Consider the following 5470-nt stretch of genomic DNA (forward strand, 5'->3'; position numbering starts at 1 on the left):
GGCCCCTGGGGCTGCCATGTTGGCTCTTCAGACCAAGCCTCAGCATTGTTTTTTTGTCACCCAGTAAATTGATGCTGAACTTCAAATTAGCCAGTCAGTACAGAGGCCATAAACAGAAGTGCTGTTCTCTGGGACCAGAGGACCGGCCAGACACTTAAGGAAGAAGCTGGTGGCAAGCACTGTATGTGACAGACAAGATGCTGAACTGGCCCAGTTAACTCTGCTGAGTATTTTCACGGGAGTCAGTAGTGATTCCTCAGTGGAGACTGAAGTGGAAAATCTACAGTTCTGGGAAGCAGGTTATTAAGCATGACCCAAGGCTGGGCTCACCACCTCCTGGAAATTCTTCAGAAGTGCCTTATGGAAATTTGGGTGCTGCCCCTTTGGAAGCTGCAGTCACCTGCTATGCTGATAGATTCTGAATTGCTCATGAAAATGCGTCTGCTCCTATTGGAGGAAACCAGCATTTCCCGATGTTAAAAGAAACCTCTTTCATCTTCTGGAAATTACTGGCTTCAGCTTGGCTCTTCAGAACCAATGAACCTTCAGGACATTAGAGAAAGTACTTGATGTATTCTTGCTATGTCCCAGGGGCCTAGGTCGGTTACTGTGTTTAGTATATTACAGGTGTGTCTCTAACAGCTCGTAAATGTATATTGAGTACCTACTGGTACTAAGCACTGGGCTAGAGGGGAACATGATTGAAGACACTACCTCTGTCTGGTCTTAGGAGTTCTTTGTGCGTCACAGAATATAGGCAGGTGAATAATAATCGTGATGGCATGTGAAAAGTACTATGAAAGAAATATGCAAAAGTGCTACAAAGTGCAACAGAGAACCAGTATCTGTGGAGGGCCTGACCCCTGAACTGGCTTGGTTGCTCCCACACTCTCCCTCTGTTCTCCCCTCTGGGAGCTTTGCCAGTATTTGCATTAGGGAGCTACCGAGTTGGCTCCTGTCACTTTCCCAGCCCCCACTACTTCCGAGGGATGGAAAGAACACTTGCTTGCAAAATGTAGGGGCCCCACCTGGGAGAGCCCTGCATCAAGTCCCAGGTGGTATTAAGGAAACACAGTGATGGATGAGTGATTTTGTAGTCTCAAATCACCATAAATTTGCTGTTTGTTTTTATGACATTTATTGTGGAGTTTTTTTTCTGATTGTAAAAATAGAACATGTTCAAGGGAAGGAAAAGTAGTACAGAAAAAAACATAATTAAAATAAATCATCATTCAGTGATTTCATTTCTCTGAATTTTGAATAAGGACCTGTCTTCCAATCCCCTCACCCACATACTACTACTGTATTTCAAGTTTATTCTAATTTTAATTTCTCTCTGGGCCATCTCGTGTTTGTTTGCATACCTCAAAGGTGCTGTGTTCCCTGCTACTGCAGCAACAAGGTAGGAGAAGCTGCTGTCTGTGATTGGGTAGGGGCAGGACCTGCATTTGTACTTCCATGGATGTGTGCATGAGTCTGTCTCCTGTCAGGAGCCCTTTGTGTTTCAGGCACTTGCAAGATACTGTAGGGAACATCAAGATAAATAAGACAGAAGTTGCTCACAGTCTGATAGGAAAAGACTCAGATAACTCGAACACATGTGATATGTACCCAAGAGAGTTACCTAGTCCTTTGGAAGGCCCGAGAAAGAGGAGGAGCTGTAGCATTTGAGCCAAGCTGTCGATAAATTTTTCATGTATCCAACCAGTACTTATTGAGCACTTAATATCTGCCAGGCACGGGGCAAGGGAAGGAGGTGGATGGGGGAGTGTGGTTGAAGGCTTTAAACCGAGATGAGGAGTCAGTTATGCCAAGAGCTCAGAAGGGAGGGGAGAAAAGAGGGGTGCTGTCTGGGAAGGAACACTCCAGGTGGGAGAGGTACTCGGGGAAAGGCCCTAGGCAGGAAAGCTCTCAGTGTCGGAGAAACTGCATGTGAAGGTGGGGGAAGGGGAGCCTGAGAGAAAAAGGCAAGGCCTTCGCACTGGTGGCTGCTGTGTGGAGGATGGACTGGAAGACCAAGGAGAGGCGGAGTGAGGAGGCTGCTGTCAAATATGCTTTGTAAAGTATGAAGTCCTGTGGAAAGGTGAGATGTCATCATTATTTCAATGAAACATTTGTTATCAGCAAAGTAAAATAAAACGAAGCATTCTACCCAGGGAGAGTGGGGTGTACCTTCCAGGCGACTCAAGTGGCAGAATCAGCACAGGTCACCATCCTTCAAGAACCTGTTACTAATGCTGTTCCAATACTTTCTCTCGTATTTCATCATTTCCTATCTTTTTTTCCTTCCATCAAAACATCCCCTGTTCACTTCCTGGATTCCAGGCCCCATGAGATCTGAGGCCCCAGCATCTGCTTGGGGAGCAGGAGAGCCCTGTGAGCAGAGATGCTGTTGCTTAGGGGTCTGCGCTCCCCGAGCTGATGAAATTCAGCTCGGAGGAAGCAGGGAATCAAGGGCATCACGCCTGAAACAGTCGACAGTGCAGAACCAGCCCACACACCACCTAAAAAAGGACAGTTTCAAGTGAAGCTTTAGGCTTTCTTTAGGACTTCCAAGGGAGAGTTCTTTTTTTTTTAAAGTAAAGATTTCCCCCTTTTAAAAGTTATAAATGCTTAAGAAATAGTGTACTCTTTCTCCCATGAAGTTTTTTTATTTTTGTTTTGCTTTTGGCTTCTAATTATCAAAACAATGGGTTGGGAGACCTGTTCTATTTTGATTTTTAAAAAGTGACAATAAAGGCTGAGGCGGAAGGATCGCCAGAGCCCAGCAGGTCGAGGCTGCGGTGTCCGGGAGCGGCCACTGCACTCCAGTCTGGGTGACAGAGTGAGACTCCACCCCCAAAAAATAAAATAAAATAAAAAGTGACAATAAATGCTGCTTGCTATCTTCTATAAAGATAAATGGGTAGTATGTAACAGTGTATCAGTATTCTTTCTCTGATGTAATATGTTTATGTTTCTTTGTTACTGTTTGTCTTTATTAATCTTTCTTTATTAATCTTAAGTAATAGTCATATTCCTTGTCCCTAAGTAGACAATTTGAGGATGTGCAAAGAAACAGTTATACTTTTTGTCCTCCCTTACTCTCCATTTCTGTCCTTCTGAGATAACCAGTGTTATCAGTTTGGTGTATATCTTTCCATACCATTCTCCAAGGTCCCTTTTAAATTGATATAGACTCTGAGTGTATATGCAGTTGTTTTTCCAGAAGTGGTATCATACTTTATTACTCTGCATTTTATTTTTCCTACTAAATAACACATATCATGAGTTGGTATAGATCTAACTCTCTCTATTTTAATGTGAGAGGAAGAAAACAAGACTGCACGGTCTGTTCAAATAGAAAAACACCAGGTGGAAGACGTCAAGTGAATTACTATTGCTTGACATGTATCAATGAGCATGCAATGCATGTCGATGACTGTTTCACATGTAACCACACATTAGAAAAATATAAGATACAACATTTTGATTTTTTTGTTGTAAATAAGTTTCTCAATGTACAAAATTTCATTATAAATCAAATATCATTACAATAAGATCATTGTTTCCAACTCTGTACTATTTGATATGAAATGATTCATGTTTTACTATTTTGTAAAAAAGTGCAATTGAGTTGCTGGTTGGTGACCCATGAGATATCTCTGAGTGCAAAGGGTCAAATATCTGTATACATATACTTCCCCACTGGTGCTTTTATTTCTGTAAGTTATCTTTTTAAAAATAAAATTACTGGGTCAAAGGGCACTTGTATTTAACATTTTAAGAGATAATACCATCTTACTTTACAAAGGTTGTAATAATTGATATTCTCCCCAGCAATACATGAGAGCTTCCATTTCCCCAAATCTTGACCAGTGTTGGGTATTCTCTCCCTTCTTCCCTTCTACCTTTGCCCTTCCTTCCCTCCTGTCTTCTCTCCCTCCCTTCCATTCTTCCTCTCTATTGTTTTACTTTGTGGCCAAGCTGATGGGGAAAATGGAATCTCCTAGTTTACTCTTTGCTATTAGTGAGAATAATTGGCCTTTTCATTTTCCTCGTCTTGAATTTCCTTCACCTATTTTTCTTTTTTTTTTTTTGAGTTGGAGTCTCACTCAGTCACCCACACTGGAGTGCAGTGGCCGCTTCCGGCCACCACAGTCTCGACCTGCTGGGCTCCGGCGATCCTTCCGCCTCAGCCTTCCGAGTAGCCGGAATTACAGGCGCGCGCTACCACGCCCGGCTGATTTTTTGATTTATTGTAGAGATGAGGTCTCGCTGCCCAGGCGGGTCTCGAACCCGTGGGCTCAGGCAATCCACTCACCTCAGCCTCCCAAAGGCGCGGGATTACAGGCTGAGCCACCGAGCCCGGCACTATTTTTCTTTTTTTGAATCAGACTTTCACTCTGCCCTTCAGGCTCAGATGCGGTGGCATGATCACGGCTCACGGCCTTGACCTTCTGGGCTCAAGTGATCCTTCAGCCTCTGCCTCTTAAGTAGCTGGGACTATTAGGTGTAAACCACCATACCTGACTAATTTTTAAATTTTTTTTGTAGAGACAAGATCTTGCTGTATTGCCTAGATTGGTCTCAAACTTCTGGGCTCAAACAGTCTTCTCACCTCGGCCTCCCAAAGTGCTGGGATTACAGGCATGCACCACCACACCTGGCCTCCTTCATCTATTTTTCTTTCTTTTTTTTTTTGAGTTGGAGTCTCACTCTGTCACCCAGGCTGGAGTACAGTGGCACACTCACAGCCACTGCAGTCTTGACCTGCTGGACTCAGGCAATCCTTCCTCCTCAGCCTTCTACTAAGTTGCTGAAGCTACAGGCACACGCCACCACGCCAGGCCAATGTTTTGATTTATTGTAGAGTTGAGGTCTCACTAAGTTGTCCAGGCTGGTCTCCAACCTGTGGACTCAGGCAATCCTCTCACCTCGGCTTCCCAAAGTGCTGGGATTATAGGTGTGAGCCACCGTGCCTGGCCTCACCTATTTTTCTTATGAGTTGTTTATCTTTATCTCAACAAGTTGTAGGAGCTCTTTATATACTTACATATTAAGGATTCCCATATGTGCTACAAGTATTTCTCCTAATTAATCATTTGATTATTTTGTAAAATATGTCTGTTTTCTATTTTTTCCTCCTCAGAGTTTATGGATTTCTAACAGTGTAGCCTTATCTATGAATCATTTCCAGACCTCAATGTTATATAAATATGTTTCTAAATGTTCTTCTAATACTTTTGTTGTTTTAACAAACTTAATCTAGAACTCTTAATCCCTTTGAAGTATATGTTTATATAGAGTAAGAGGCAGTAATCTAGCTTTGTTCTAGTTATGCCAACACCATTTTAAAAATAAACTATCTTGAGCCAGGCTCGGTGGCTCAGCCTTTAATCCCGCACCTTTGGGAGGCTGAGGTGAGTGGATTGCCTGAGCCCGTGGGTTCGAGACACTCCTGGGCAGCGAGACCTCATCTCTACAATAA

General features: G+C 43.2%; 1 protein-coding gene across 2 annotated transcripts in view; it reads left to right on the plus strand.

Moving 5' to 3' along the window:
- The first annotated feature begins 1936 nt into the window (after positions 1 to 1936).
- PKIG (cAMP-dependent protein kinase inhibitor gamma) overlaps positions 1937 to 5470 on the plus strand; it is a 43466-nt gene continuing 39932 nt past the window's right edge. Inside the window, exon 1 of one of the 2 annotated variants that reach the window (XM_021717037.1) lies at positions 1937 to 2083. The gene's annotated coding sequence lies outside the window, so the exon portion shown is untranslated. The remainder of the gene's footprint in view (positions 2084 to 5470) is intronic. The other variant, XM_008066907.2, reaches the window with a different exon arrangement.

The sequence above is a fragment of the Carlito syrichta genome, unplaced genomic scaffold (genome assembly GCF_000164805.1).
Source record: "Carlito syrichta isolate Samal-C Ts95f unplaced genomic scaffold, Tarsius_syrichta-2.0.1 Scaffold309195, whole genome shotgun sequence".
In the NCBI taxonomy this organism is placed as follows: domain Eukaryota; kingdom Metazoa; phylum Chordata; class Mammalia; order Primates; family Tarsiidae; genus Carlito; species Carlito syrichta.